General features: G+C 28.8%; 1 long non-coding RNA gene across 4 annotated transcripts; it reads left to right on the plus strand.

The window, feature by feature from the left end:
- The first annotated feature begins 7563 nt into the window (after positions 1-7563).
- LOC127899450 (uncharacterized) lies at positions 7564-11050 on the plus strand. Of its 4 annotated transcripts, XR_008051322.1 has the most exons (5): positions 7564-8144; positions 8676-8721; positions 10080-10478; positions 10564-10663; positions 10752-11050. It is a non-coding gene; the product is annotated as an uncharacterized LOC127899450 (long non-coding RNA). The 4 variants fall into 4 exon arrangements; XR_008051321.1 differs by having other exon boundaries at positions 7564-8721; XR_008051324.1 differs by lacking the exon at positions 10564-10663 and having other exon boundaries at positions 7568-8721.
- Positions 11051-17195: the final 6145 nt, after the last annotated feature.

Consider the following 17195-nt stretch of genomic DNA (forward strand, 5'->3'; position numbering starts at 1 on the left):
TTTTTTGTTTGTTCGTAAATTACCACATTAAAGTCAGTATCCTTTGTATTAAATTCGCGATAAACCATCTGGCTGATGTATTTCTGGTTTATTAGTATTGGAAAGATGACTTTTTGTTTTGCTTGATGAATTTGCTGTGACTTTGGAGGTTAGCATTATGCAGTTTATTTATCATTAATTTGGCTTTCCTGTTTGGTTATTGTACTTTTTTACCCATCAATATTAAAGTATTTCTGTTGAATAGCTAACCTGAATTTTGCTAGAAATTACGTTATGGCCTTGAATATTGTTGAAAGGTGAAAAATATAAACTCTTTAGAGGGCAAAGGTGAAATTATAATTCACTTAATCTGGTTTCGGTAATTTGTATTTAACTTTCAAGATTAGTTTCTCTGGGGTTTTAATTCTCGCAACTTCACAACTCATCATGTATTGGTTGGCACTTTTGGTAATACATTAAAAACATATTTTTAATCAATAATTGAAGCAGTTCTAAAATCCAATATTATATAGCAAATTCGACTCATAACTTTAATTTAAAAAAAAATTAACATACGTAATTATATATTTTTCTCTTCGAACAAGGCGTGATTGAAAGTTGAAATGGTCCACTCTTAATTACACCGTCTATTTGTTTTTTGATTAAAAAAAAAAAAATACAACGTTTATAGTTGCAAGATGATGGCCAAAACATTCGGGCAACTAGGCATCCAGCTAGGGTCCATCTCCATTGCAGGTATATGCTGCAAAATAATTAATAATATATGTAGGCAAAGAAAAAGACCAGAGCAAATGTTTCCAAAGGCCGAAACAGCTAACCTAAGAAGGCCTTCGAAGGCAGCCGCAAGTGGCCTGGTCAATGGTTGTGGATGTGAAATTGTGAACGTGTGTGGTTTAGGTAAATTGGGTTAGGATTTGTTGCTTTAGTGATTTGTGAATTGGGGATCTAGGATTTTGTTTTTTAATTAAAAGATTCTAAGATAATATTTCAATTTTAAGTTACAAAAATAATAAAGAGCTGGGCTTAAGCTTGGGCTTTAATGCTTAGGCCCAACCCACGACAGACTTGAAAAATTTAGACCCATATCCAGGCCGTCCCATTAAAGGCCAGTCCTAAGCCCACCTGTCTAGGCCTAACCTTAGATAGACTAAGTTCTTTTACCATCTCTGCTTGTGCGCAATATGCATGGAAAATATTTATCTACTCCAATATAAATATTGAATACTATTTTCTTAAACTTGGAAGCTTTTGTCGGCTTCAAGTAATCGGTGAGCATCAAAGTGAAAATGGTGGTGGTACAATTCAAGAAATACATGATATATGCATTGTTGAGATAAAATCATGTGGAATGGACTGCGTTAAAAATGTTCTAGATGTGACTGAACTGGATGTAAATTTACTGAGTGTGGGCCAATTTCTCAAATCAGTGAGCCAGCTTTGTTTTAAAAAGCCGTAGAATGCAAAGAATGGTGCCAAGCCATGGATGATGAAATTAAAACTCTGGAAAGAAACCATACTTGAGAGCTCGTTGAATTATTGGAGAGAAAATAAGTTGTTGGGTTAAATAGGTCTATAAGATTAAATATAGATCCGATGGCTCAATCTAAAAGATACAAGGCAAGGCTGGTTGCCAAAAGAATACATGCAGTAAAAAAGTATTAACTGTGACTAATACTTTTGCCCCAGTTTTTAGATTTGATATAATTCGAATTGTTTTGACTATTTCTGCTCAACATGAAATTGAGAATCTACCTTTTTGAATGGTACTTTCGAAGAAGAAGCTCATGTACAGTAGCTAGGCTCAAGTTCATGAAGTATCAAGTGATGAAAGTCAAGTCTACCAATTAAAGAAAGCACTTTACAGCTTGAAGCAAGCACCGCCTGCTTGGCACGATTGAAAGCAACTTGGCTTCCAGAAGAGTAAAAATAAACCTGCCTTATATGTCAAAACAGAAGGTATGGATAAGATTCTTATTATATGCCTTTGTTGATGATATCATCTATACTGTTAATAGTGTTGGCTTGAGTGAAGAATTCAAATCTAGCATGATTAATGAATTTAAGGTGACTGATGACTTATCTTCCTAGGCTGGAGGTGAAGGAACATGATGGGACTTTTCTTTCTTAAGTGAAATATATAAATGATCTACTAGAGAACTTTAACATGAAAGACTGCAATCTAGAAAAATTTAGCTTGAATGATAGGGAAGAAAATATTGATGCTCATGTTTATCAGACTTTGATTGGGAGCTTATTGTATTTGACAAATGGCTGATTTAATGTTATGCATGCTACATGTCTTTTGTTAAGGTATATTATATTTAAGGTTCAACTAGATTTCATTATGGGGCTACTAAAAGAGTGCTATGATACTTGAAGAGGACTAGCTCATATACAATTTGGTACACAAATTGAAGACTTTCAGTTATGTGGTTTTTCAGATAGTGATCATAGAAACACTATATGCTGCACTTTCAACCTCCACTCAAATGCTATTGCTTGGTACTCCAAAAAGCACTCATTTATCGCATTGTCCTCGTCGAAAGAAAAGCATATGGCAGTAACTTTAGTAGCATGTCAAGCAATTTGGTTAAGGAGAATTTTAAAAGACATACATCAAAGAGAGGCAACGATTCCTGATTGCGACAATGAGTCATAACTGACTAAAAACTTTGTGTTTCATAGCCGCAAAAGATACATGGAGACAGGGCATCACTTCATCAGAGAGTTAGTGGAAAATGGAAGAACGATCTCTTATTGCAATACTGATTAGTATTTATAAAGCCTCTTTCTTTGGAGAAATTCCTTCATTTCAGGGATGTCTTGGAAGTTATTAGATTTCTACATTAAGGGTGTGTTTGGTTGTAGTATTAATAGGGTATTAAATTACTATTTACATTAAATTAATATCAAACCCATGTTTGGGAAAACAACACAAGGAATTGGGGTGGAAGGCTAATGCGTCAACTGACGCATTAGCTTTGTTTTTTTTTTTTTTTACTTTTGCTTTTAACTTTTGTTTTTTGTTTTATTATTATTATAATACTAAAATAATAAATAAATATAGTTTTTAATTTAATATAATATTTTTATTTTATTTATTTTTACATTATAATTATTAATATAAATTAATAAATAAATAATTTATCATTCAATAATAGTATATTTTTTTATTTTTACATTATAATTTATTAATAAATTTATAACTTATTATAACTAATAAAAATATTTAAATATAAATAAATTTGAATAATATTAATTTAAAATTAATAATAATATAAATAATAACATAAAATATTAATGCAATTTAAATATATTAATATAATATAAAACATTAATATAATATAATATTTAATTTAAATTAATTAAAAAAATAATACAGTACAGTGTAGCACCAAACATTGTACAACATTATTATAATACAGTGCTAATACAATACAGCATAATATAATACACCAGCATTAAAATAATGCAATACAACATAATACAATACAGTGTGTCAAACGCACCCTAAGGGGGAGTGTTAAGGTTAATGTAGAAACAGTGTATGGTCAGTCCTTATCTTTTGCGGTCAGTATAGACCAAGTCAATAATATTGTTTAAAGTTTTTCTTGTTCCTTAGGAAGTCTATGATTTTTTGTGTATTTGAGTCTTTCCTATATTTAATTTGTGAGATATGATGCTGCTAGCTGTTTTAGTGGCTCCTTATAGGAGTTTGTTTATGCATAGCTCTATATAATCGTTGCTTATCATTTAATAATATTTAATCATTTCTACGTGGCAAAATTTTTTTGCATTATCTATCTTCTAAGTTATCAATTTCTATTTTAAATTCCTCTCACTTTAATAAGTGCAAAGAAGCGTGACTTAACTTAGTGTCTTATTCCTTCTTTATTTCAACATCATTCAATTTCAAAATGGATCAAGTAATATGACAAACCTTAGACCATTCAATTTTCATACCCTAAAAATCATCACTATTTTGCAACTAATTATTTCTCAATTGCAAAATCAGAATATTAAAAACAGAAATTTCAAGTGATATTCAAAATTAAATGTGAGTAACGAGATTTTGAATCATAAACTAAAATTAGTTGAGCTTGCATAGAGATATTAAGGAAGAGTGAGGGACCTAGGCTAAGTGAGAGATCTAGTTAAGCTATCACGCCCTAACCCATTCGTGGATCAAATTTTGCATATTAGGACACTAATCCATATACGATTCACGATTTTACATATTATAAATTTTAAATCCAATCTACAGATTGATAAATTCAATCCAAATCCAATCTGTATGCCTACGGATCAATTGTGGATTTGACCCAATTCATATATGATTCACCATTTTTTGGATTAAAAATTTTTAATTTTGTCCGATATTCATGAAGTAATTAAAAAAATTAGGGAAATTATCAGTCATATACCCTTAAATGACACCAGTATCAAATGTGCTACAACACTTTTCAAGTGTATCACTCGTATACCCTAAGTTGACAAAACACTTCTGCCGTCCACCAATCCGTTAACTGCCATTTGCGAGCGCTGACATCATAAGGGTAATCTAGTCTTTTTAAAAAAAGACATGTTATCCCATTTACCTAGTAAAAAACGACATGTCATATGATATATTTTGATAAAAATGACATGTCATCCCATTTATCAGATAATTGTTAATAATTGCTAAGAAAAAGCTACTTTACAACCGAATATACTCCTCTAAAATTTAACCTAAATTATTGAAGATCTACTCCGCCAAGCTCAAACTTGAATTTTTTATGGTATAATATGTATAATTGTAAATAATATGTTGTTAATAATTTTTTATGATATAAGATGAATATTTTTTATGGATAATTGTCAATAATATGTACCATTAATAATTCATATTTTTTAATAAAAAAATGTATTGTTAATAAAAAAAAAAATTTGTGTATTGAAAATTTACATTAATTTTCAAAGTAAATTTGTTTTTTTACCTCATTTTGAGTTTAAAGGGTAAAATAGTTATTTTGATCAAATTCTGTTAAGTTCTTAACGGTAGTAAACGGAAAGGTGGACGCCAAAACTCTTTTGTCAACTTAGGGTATACGAGTGATATAAGTGAAAAGTGTTGTAGCACGTTTGATACTAGTGTCATTTAAGGGTATATGGCTGATAATTTTCTGAAAAATTAATATAAAAATAATTTTACGACTGATCAAATTCAAAATTAGTTGTTTAAATAAAACTAAAATTATACATTGAAAGTTTCAAAATATAACGCACCAAAAAGAAAAAAAAAATCTCATTTTGTTTAGATCAATGCATGAAAAGCTTCCAAAAAAAAATAAGAAACTAAGCTTAATTACCTCAAGTGGTGAGGTAAAAGGTGATGACTCTACGTGTGTGGTGGGATAGAGGTTTGGTTTTTGTGCTAAATTGTTTTGTTTGGCTTATGATTTTTTTGTTTTGCTTTAGAAATTTTACTGTTTAGGAAACTATATTTGTTTATTTAATTATTCAATTATTTAGTTATTTTTTATTTTTTATTATTATCGGATAAGATATAATATAGTGTTAATACAATTACATTTTAACTTATTTATTTATTAGTAACTAGAAGTCTCACATTTATGAGTTTTATCTTTTAGTTAAAAAATATTGTTTATTTTTTACGGATTCGTGGATTTTTTCAGATTTACAAAAGTAAATTCATATTCAATCCACCAACTTCAGATTTTTAAATTTTCAATCTAATTCAATCCACATATTGAAATTTTTTAGATCATATTTTTACGGATCAGATGGATTGAGTGAATTAAATTAAATTCTGAACACCCCTACCCAAAAAGAGTCCAAGGCTGATCTTTCAATCAAATAATATCTTAAAAGTGTAGAAAAAAATCATATTAGTAATGAGACCACTTGAATGTTTTCAAAGTTGGTAAACTTAAATTTCAACAATATGACTCCCAAGAGCAAAAGACATATTCCACTTAATAAGTCAGAAAAGTCTCATGTCATAATAAACATGTCAAAAGTCCTTATAAGACTCAAGGAACCATGAAATATGAGCAACTTTGCAAAATCCATCACTCTCTAAATCCATCAGTCAAATCATAATAAATTATAGTGAGTATAAAAACTCAATAAACAAACTAGTATGAAATACTAGCTAGGCAACCCAAGAGGGGGGGTGAATTGAGATTTTAAAATTATTCTAGGCAAACCACACAACAATTCAATCTAATGCCTTAATAAATTCGAAAATAATAAATTCAATAAAAGCACAATAATAAATGAGTAAGGGAAGAGAAAGCTAACTCAAGGATTTTTACGTGGTTCGGCAATCCCCGCCTACGTCCACGCCTCCAAGCACACCGGGCTTGAGGATTTCACTATCCAAGCCTTTCCAATGCTTCAAACGATTACAATTGACTTCAAGGTGTCAATGAACCTTTACAACAAGAGATTATCTCTCCAATCTCTTCACCCCAAGTGTCTCTCACACTTGTACTCTCACAATTTGATGAGAAATGATAAATACAACAATGAATCTCTCTTAAGAGTGGATATACAAATTATAGCTCAATGATGATTCAACAAATGATGATTTACGAAATGGAAGCTCAATATATGTTGTGTGCACTTGTTTATGCTTGCTTGAGTTACCAAAAATGAATTGGTTTTGAGTTTATATAGTTTGAACTCAAAAACTAGCCGTTACTAGCCGTTATGCACATTTTTTGTCGTAACCGGCTTGCCGTTTAACCATATCCGATAAGCCGCTTTCGTTCTGGTGCTTACTGCCCCGTATCCGGCTTGCCGTTTATCAGCATCCGGTAAGCCGCTTGCTACAGTAACTGCTACAGTAAAATATTTCCCAGAATTTACAGTTTGACCCCAAAACTTTATAAAACTATGGTGTGGCTCAAAACGTTATGAAACGTTACAAATAAGTCCAATTTTAGAATTTCTAAATAATTCTTTGTTAATCTCAAAACTTTCTGAAATTATGATATAGCTAAAAATACTATGAAACTTTTCAAATAAGTCCTTTACCAAAATTTCAAGCAATACTTGTTTATTTCAAAGTTTTCAAAATTCTTTCAATGAAACCATAAACTTTGAAAAACAACCAATTTCATAAAATCATTTTTCCATTAAATATGAAACATTTATAATGTAAAAATAATGATTTATTTAAAAAGAATATTAAATAATTTGGGCTTAAAAGATTAATCATTCTTAATCTTGTTTGTTATCATCAAAATCAATATCATGGAAACATATATGTTAACAGTTTTCATATAGTAAATGAATACATAATATACAAATGCGTGTCCATGAAATCAAATGACTAAAAACTTACATTCGAAATATTTTACATTTAATAAATCACTTACAAAAACTTCCACTCTTATTCTAGGAAGATCCACATTTCATTACTAATCTGTAAGACTTCACATATTGCATATCAATTGAGGAGCTTGAGTCAACCATTGCCAACTTATTGTACATGTTATATATACCAATCCCAAAGGAAAGGCCACAGATATTGAAAGGTTCCACATAAACATAGAGTTGCCTACTAAGCAAGTAATAAGCTTATTAAAATTTCACTTGCCACTTGTAAACTTTCATACATAATACATGCTCATAGCACTTTACATTATGTGTGGCACTTTATTCTATGTATGGCATTATATGGTCCCTATAAAACTACGAGCACTACAAGAAAAAACAGAATACTTGACATTTTTTAACTTGAATATATTTTTAAGAAATATCAAATATATATGACATTTTGTGAAAAATTGAGTAATTGTGAAATATAAATGACAATTTATTTAAACGTCAAATACTTATGACGTTTTACCAAATAAGTGGTAAATATATTATATAATTATAGAATAATTACTATTTACCTTTACCTTTTATTGACTTAAGAAAAAAAAAACGCACTAGATTGCCTTTGTTTCGTTCTTAGAACATATTTGTTTCTTTTAAGAAAATTCAAACTCGTTCCCCTTGCTTTCTTTTCAATAATCACCTCGCATTTTTTGTCAATCACTCAATTTCGAATTTCATCTCCATCCTCTCTCGAAGAAGAGCGCACAAAGAATTTCAGCTTGCTTTAGCCTAATTTGCTTCTGGAATTTCAGGTATTGTTTCCTTTAATTTTGATAATTTTTTTCTACTTCTCTCTTTTTGGTTTGATGATTTTAGGTTTATAGTTGAATTATTTGTATTTTTAAACAATCTAGGGTTGATTTAATTGATTCGAAGTGTCGTATCTATTCTGCTATTTGAATGCACATTACTTGTTTGATGAAATGTCTCTTTAAAAGATTATTTTTGTTTTTAACAAGCATCTTATTGAGATGTTTCTCGTAATAATATTAACATAATGCACTTAGCTTCAATTTGGTCTGTTTAATACATTTTAACAAAGGAAAATTGCAGAACTGCAACAATTCTCAAATTGCTTGCAGATTAGAAGTAATGTTATTGATTTTTATTAATTAAAAAGATTTTTATTTACTGAGTCTGTAAACTCACTCTAAGAAGTGAAGTGATTATTGCTTCAATTTAGTCTGTTTCATATATTTTCATTCTCATTATATATGACAGTCATCTCTCATTTTTTTCATTAATCACTCAATTTCAACTTTCATCTCCATTCTCTCTCGAAGAAGAACCCACGAAGAAGTTCAGCTTCATTTGCTTCTTGAATTTCAGGTATTTTTTCTTTTCATTTTGATTATTTTTTTTAATTCTCTCTTTTAGTTTGATAATTTTAGTGTTATACTTGAATTAATTGTATTTTTAATTGATACTAAGTCTTATATTTGTTCTCGTTCAACAAACAAAGAACGCACAAATAATTTTCACTTTCATTCTCAATTTTGAAAGAATCAATTTATTTTATTTATAACATCTATTAGATTCTTGACAAACAATCATAGAGATACAATAGTATAAACTATATTAGACACACTCTAGTTGCTTAATTAGTAAAATTGTGATCTCATTGCCTTATTTTTTGGGGTTAATTCTATAATTTTATCAGTTGTTCTTGTGGTTGCAAACAATATCATTTTTTAATATTAATAAAACTAAATGAATATTATGTGATGCATTTGCAGGAAAGTTAATAGTTTAAATATGGATAAATCTTGGATGTTGATGGATAGAAGGTCTATAGAATATGAAAATGGGGTAAATGAGTTTCTCAAGTTTGCAATACTTCATGCTAGTAATCATGAACTTTTAAGATGTCCATGCCAAGCATGTGGTAATTTGGTCTTTCATGTATCTGCTGAGATAAGAAATCATCTTTATTGGAAAGGTATTGACCAAAGCTATAAGACATGGACTTGGCATGGAGAAGGAGCTTTTAGTAGACGACCATCAAATTTAAAAGCTTCATTTGATGGCAGTCAACAAGATGATGAAGCTGCTGATATAGTAGAAATGGTTAATGATGCATGACACTTGTAATGGTGACACTAAGTCTTTCGAAACTCTACTTAAAGACGCTGAAAAACCTTTGTTTCCTGGCTGTGTGAAATTCACTAAGTTATCTGTCTTAATAAGGCTTTACAACATTAAAGGAAGAAATGGATGGTCAGAAAAAAGTTTTTCAAATTTACTAAGTTGTTTATCATATATGTTTCCTGATAAAAATGAAATACCTTTATCCATATATGAAGCAAAGAAGATTATGGTTGCATTAGGCTTAGAATATGAAAAAATACATGCATGTCCCAACGATTGCATCCTATATAGAAATATCTTTATTTTGTTGCTTTAAATATCTTTATTTATTTACTTAGTTTTTACTTTTTAATTAGTATTTTTTTCTAACTCTTTATTCATTTGTTAATAGTTGTCATTGGATCTTGCTTGTGATTGACTTGCCCTCAATGGTTGTTCATTATTTGAATTCAGTAAGAAATAAAATCATTGTTGATATAAAAAAAATTGTAACTGTGTAAGTATATTAAAGATATTTAGCAATAAGTATACTAGTGGTTTTTGCTATATATATAATTATTGAGTTTAATATTTCATATTTGATTTGTATTTTTTTGTAGTGGGATTCGAATTTTTTTGCCAAAAAAGGACAGCAAATGAAAAAGATTAATTTGAAATGGAATGATGTTAAGGTGCCTATGCAAATTGGTAATGTTGAATGTGGCTACTATGTCATGCGATTCATGAAGGAGATTATTACAGATCAAAGTATACTTTGTGCAAAGGTTAGATAATTAACATAGCTTAAACTTATTGCAGATTTTATAGGGAAATGTGGTTAAAATGAAGTCTATGAATTGAAGGAGTGACAAATAAATATAGTTTTGTTGTCTTTTGATGTCAGTTTAATGAAAAAGATACTTATAATGAAGATGAGATCAACGAAATTCGCTCTAATTGGACCACTTATGTTAGTAACTTGATTTGAAAAAAAAATGCAAAAGCGACAAGTAATGCAGGTAAATAGCATATGATTCAATTGTAGTACATTAGTTTATTGTTAATATTTTTCACGCATAGATTTTTCCTTCTCTTTGTGCATAGATATCTTATGCTTTCATTGCATAAGGCAACTATACCACCTAGTTGGATTCATAATAAAAGCTCTCAGTTAATTCAATCAAAATTTGTCAATGCCTTACTGGTAACCATGACTTACTTTTTTAACCTCTTCCTTAAATAGTAACAGTAGTATATGGCAGTAGTTTTAGTTTCAGTTTCTTAATGTGTAGGGCTATGCCGCGGAGTTATATAGATCTCAAGACCAAGACACATTTACAATCAAAGAGGATATAAGGGTTATAAAATATTAGATCTATTGGGTAAATGGAAATTTGTTTAAAAGCTTTTCCTTTTGTATGTACAACACTGCTATGAAAAACTTTTGGACCGATGGTGGAATGCTAACTATAGGCTCAATGTATAGTTTTAGAAACAACATCTTATTTTAGATTTATACTTAAGACATTTGATACATTTATACATACAATGCAAGTTCATGTTAATATGAATTCAAGTTTCCTATGCTTTATTATGGTGTTTGAAGTTAGTTGAAAATTTTTGAATTTTATCAGGTTTCAATGTTATAATATATATAATGTGCAGCCCAAAACAAGGAATTTCACTATTGTAATTTTAAAAAAATTATAATATTTGATATTTTTATCAAGTCATTTGCATTTGACCATTTTGAATAATGTCACATGCATATGACTATTATTAAGTGCGATACACATTTGACAATCTTATATTGTGAAAAATATTTGATTATTATTAATTAACAAAAATAAATGACAATTTTGCTAAATGTCAAATAAGCATATTTGGCACAGGAATATTTGGCACTTTTTAATTCTCAAATATTCCTTTATTTGACAGTTTTTAAATATCAATTATGCTCTTTTTGGTTATAGTGGAAAAGTGGCTCCCACATGATTTTAAGAGGTAGCCATCACATGGCTTCAAAAGGTCACCCCGTGTAACCTTTCATAAATTAACATAGTAGATCCTTTACTTGAAAGTACTCAATCTCATAAAGCTTAACATAATAACAAACTTCATAAATCATAAATAGTAAATTCATTTGATAAATATAATTGTTTCGATGTAACGAATATTTACAATGACACTTTGTGGTACATTAGCTCTTGAGAGGTGGCCCATGTATAGTCTCAAAAAATAGCCCCCACAACTTCAAGAAGTGGCCTCTATACATCAATCCACATATTAAAATAAATTTTAATAAACTCATTCTTTTAATAAAATTCTTATAAAATCAATTTCATATTCATGCTTATGTCAATGAACCTTCTTACATATATGTGCTCGTGTACATAATCATGCTTAATGCATTACAATACATCACATAAACATACATGCAAACTTATATAAATCCAATAACAAACTTCATAAATCATAAATTTTAAACATAATTCTTTTTATGTAATACTTATGAGAGAATTTGGCTTGTTCATACTTGTGCCAATGCATTTATCAAGGACATAATCAAACACACTTATAAAAAATTTTCGTAATACACATATCAAAATAATCTTTCCAAACTTAAAAAAAAAATGTATATGTTCGTTGTGATTTTAGTTTAAAGTCTAGTTTACTTACCTCTTAGTGGTTATAACAATAAGCTTAACTTTATAAATTAACCATCATAACCTAACATCACAATTAAACTCCCATAGACATCATCATATACACAAAATAGAAGGCTCCAATCTCCTTATAACTTGTACATCTTCGTATCTCTTTTCATAGTAGCAAGAAGTTACAAACCAGCCCTTAATCTCTAATTTTTTTAAAAATAATATATTAAGAAAAAATCATGAAATTGTGCATGGCTCGTATGGACACATAACTATGAGGTGATAAAAATTTCAAAGCCAAATTCACTCAAAATTTATTTCAAAATAATTTTATTTCAAGACTAGTTAATCCTCAAATCTAGAATGCAGAATGGAGGACCATTCACTCCTCAATTGAGAACAATTAAAATACAGGGAATTAGGACCCCAATTTTGGATATGATATACTAGACATATATAAGCGTAAAATTGGAAAGTTTCATAGCTTTTGGAGAAGTTTTGATCTATCAGAACATTTTTCTCATTCTATAGCACTGCAGAAATTTCAATTTTCTATAATATAAATGCCTAATTAGAAAATTTATTAAAAATAGAATATAATTTAATGAAAAAATATTCTATTAACCCTCAAGACGTCTAGTTTCACCATATGTAAAATATTTTCATAACTCCAAACATATAATTTTAAATAATTTTTTCAGTGAGTAACTATCATAAAAATTATGTGTTCCATTAATCCACATGGTTTTCACTTCAATAATTCCGTAATATATAATACCCATGAAAATCATACAATAACATAAAGATTCCAAATCTCAAAATTTATCTTAGAGATCAAACACAATAATTCAAAGTTTGTATACGAAATAGAGTACCCAAATGTCATAGCAATTCATACCTTAAACACATCCAGAATTATCCCACACCTTTGTTACTTGAATAATAAAAACCACTGAAAAACTTGGGCTTCTAGAACCTCGCATGGCCGACCAAGGGGTAAGAAGAAACTTGCTCTCAATTTTTTTTTTTTTTTTTTTTGGTTGTCCCCAGTGAGCATGGGTGGATTGACATTAGAGTAGAGCTATTGGCACCCCTATATTTTTCTTACAAAACTCCACTTTAAATAAAATTATAATTAAAGACAATTAAAAATTAAACACATATAGATTTTTTTCCAGCAAATTACTTAATTCATAATTAATTCTTTTCAAAAAAAATTTATTTGTTACTTCTTATTTAACTAAAATAAATTGTACAAATTTAAAATAATCTATTGTTCTCTTTTGATTTCTTATTGATTAAATATTTTTATACTTAAAATTACTTTGAAATTATAATTTGAAATATGTGTTATTTGAGCCAATGATTAACACTAAAAAACTTATCACCCATATAACTTTTTTATTTGTGTGTAGACTAATAATAAAATTGAAAATAATTAAAAAATACCACAATAATACTTTGAAATTTAATAATAAAATAAATCAAATAAAAATTAAGAATTTAGAAAAATATATCTAAAAAAAGAGTATTTTCGAAAATAAAATGAATATAATTAAAAAAGGAATTTTATGAGAGGATGAGTGGGGGTGCCAATAGTCCAATTCTTGACATTAAACAATTAAAAGTTAGCCCAATAACAATCCTAGGCCCAAACTATAAACTCTAAACACTAATACATTATTAATACTAATACTAATAGTAGCAACAAATAACAAAAACAATAATAATGACATAATTAAAATAATAATAATCAAATAAGGAAATAAGCAATAATTACAGTAATACAATGAAAATAATACTAATAATTACTCACTTAAATTCCAGAGTATTACATAAGCTCAATGAGAGATCGAGAGAGGCTGAGTGGTTCGATGGCGGTCAACGAAAACTAACCCAGAACTAGTTATGCCACGTAAGCATCAATAACTAATTCTCCTTTGTTACCTCTGCTAATAGCCACTAGGTCCAACAAGTCTTAGACCAAGGCGCATATACCCTTATTATTATTACGATATGGTTCAGTAACTTTACGAAAATTACAATCAACCCAAAGCTTAAATCTTGAATCCTAGCCCCAGTACATAATTACATGTATCCAAAGAAAAGTATGTGAGCGAGAATTTACAGTCAACGATCCAAATCAATGAGGAATTAGTTAAAAATCATTCATACTCTAGAGATTGACATCATTTTACATGAAATTCTTTAAACGTATCAACTTTTTTTTTCCCCTTAGAAAGAACTTGCTCATTTTATATATGTCTATTTAGATTACAGCAATACTAATATGGGAAACCTAGTGTTGGAGTTTTATTGGTCTTTCAAAATATTAATATCCCACATTTGAGGAAAGTGAGACTGTGTGAGAGTGATCACTTTTATGTTTGATTTGAAATTAATTATGTGTTTGGTTTAATTACAAATTAAAGTTGAATAGGTCAAATTTATATGTGATTTGAATTATTCAAATTGAATTAAAGTATGAGGCACATAGATAAAACATTCAAATAAAACAAGAAACTGGGTGACTAATTCAAATCGAATTAGAAAAAAGGATTATAGAGGAGTTCTCTATATAAAGGAGACATACAAAACCTTCCAAGCACAACTATTACCTCTCCTTCTATCTCATATTTACTTTATCAAATTTTCTTTTGCAGTTCTAAACTATTGTGCATGGAGTACAACCATACAACAGTGTCATTGAATCCTTAAGGTCAATTTCTTTTATTTGTATCTTTTTTGCACTGGAATATCTTTCTAGAGGAGAAGAAGTTGGTCTTTTGTTATTGAAGACAATACTTTGTGCACGCCTTTAAGAATTTATGGTTGTTGTCGAGTGGACAGTGCTGTGAATAGTATCAAATGAATAGTATTAATGAACAGTAATTGAACAATACTAACAATTACTCTTCATGTTTTAAACTTTCAAAGAAGTAATATCGACTCATATTACCGACATCTAGCTCTTACAAATCTCGGGCTGCACTTTTTTCCAAAACAAATAAAAAATAAAACTTTTACTGTTTGTGGTTCATGTGAATTCAAATTAGCCTACGATCGAGAAAGGAGAAAAACCCTTTAAGTTTTTCTAACATATCAATTCACAATTAAATTATTCTATTTTAAGACTCAACTATTTTTATTTGTTTAGTTTATTCTAGAAAAGATTTTTAAATAATTGATTTTGTAATATTTTTCATTTGATAGGACAAAATCATCTTCTTATGCACTTACACAGCTCCAAAGGCATAATTAATTTTTACTATATATGCTAAATATTCTCTTACTTTTACATTTATAAATAAATAAAAAACTAGGTGAGTTTTGAGCTATTGTCATGCCATTGTAGTGAATTGATATGTCAAAAAAATTAGGTGCCTAAGGGCATGTTTGGTATTGTTTTTGAATCTGTATTTTCTGAGAATAAAAACGAAAATGAAAATGGTGTTTTGTAGTTACTGTATTTCGAATTTAAATATGCGTCTGGTATCATTTCTGTATCTTATATTTTAAAATTGAAAACAGTAATATGCGTTTGGTAGACACAGTTGAAAATGATAAAAACAGAGAATATACGTTTGGTAATGTTTTTTTCAAAAACAGTTTTTACTAATCATTTACATTATATTTATAGTCATAAAATAATTATTTAGCTAATACACACAAATACAACAAAATAATTTAACCAAATTTAATATAAAAAAATTACATGATAATAAAGTTTAAGAATTAACATTAATTAAAAAGAAGTTTGACATTGTCATTGTTTTTACACTATATAATTAAGATATATATTACAACACATGATTTAAACAAAATAATTATAAAAAAACTACATGATACACATTATGCATTACGTATGTAATCATGCCACATAAAAGCTGCAATTCCATCTCTTGTAGCATTCATCTCTGCGACACTTGCTGGAGATAAATCAATATTAGTAAGTGGCCTACTAGTGTCTCCTTCATCGTTGGTAACCAAATCTTACACATCAAAGTCCCCAAATAACCTATCACTTGCACTTTCTCGTCGAATAAAATTATGCAAAGCGCAACATGCAATTGGAATTAGACGTTACTTACGTAAACTATAATTATGCATGTCCCTTAAAATTGAAAATCGCGCTTTTAAAACACCAAAGCATCACTCAATTACATTAAGCAATGATGAATGTCTATAATTAAACAATTCTTGAGGACCTCTAGGTGCACCCCCAATATGATGAATCTACAATACTCTAGTTATATCATTTGAGATATGTGGAATTATTGACTACGAGGTGAAGTTTATTTGAATTCATTAAAATACTCAACAAACTCAATTTCTCACAACACTCATCAATGAAATTTTTTGTTTTACTTCAAACACCCATTTTAATCCAATAAAGATTCCTCTCATACTCTTATGTCTATTTTCTTCATAAAAAATAGTGAAAATATCAAAGATCTCTAGCATAAAGGGTATATTTTCCAGGACAATTTAAGACCCACAAATTCATCAAGTGATTTATACAAAATTATTACTTTTGGAATTAATATATCAATATAAATTTATTCATTATAAAAATTTCGTATGAGAGGAAGCTTCTTGATTATGATTTGGCATTATGAAAAGAGATTTTGGGAGTTTATGCAAAAATGAATTCAATTCTACTCTGCATTCAAATTGCCAGTTACAATTTGATTATTTTCTCGTGCATTTCTTTTTCTTCCTTTTTGCACAAATCTGTGAAGGATTTTTTTTTTTAATTTAGGTTGCATTATCAAACTTGGAAATATAATTATTATTTTTTGAACACAAATTGAGATTTCACAATCTCTAAAATAAATGAGGAAAAATTTCAGCTCATAAATAAACAATTTGTCACTACATATGAACAACCTCAGAAATTTTCAGAATTAAAAATCACTCAAATCATCTCTCAAAAATTTCAGCTCATAAACAAAATAAATACCGGCAAGTGACAACGAAGTAGCAGTAGACGAAGATCCGAGAGAGCAAGTGTAGATCCGAGAGAGCAAAGATCCGAGAGAGCAAGTGCAGATCCAAGAGAGCAAAGACGAAGTAGCA

This window comes from Citrus sinensis, chromosome 8, assembly GCF_022201045.2.
Source record: "Citrus sinensis cultivar Valencia sweet orange chromosome 8, DVS_A1.0, whole genome shotgun sequence".
Taxonomy (NCBI): Eukaryota; Viridiplantae; Streptophyta; class Magnoliopsida; order Sapindales; family Rutaceae; genus Citrus; species Citrus sinensis.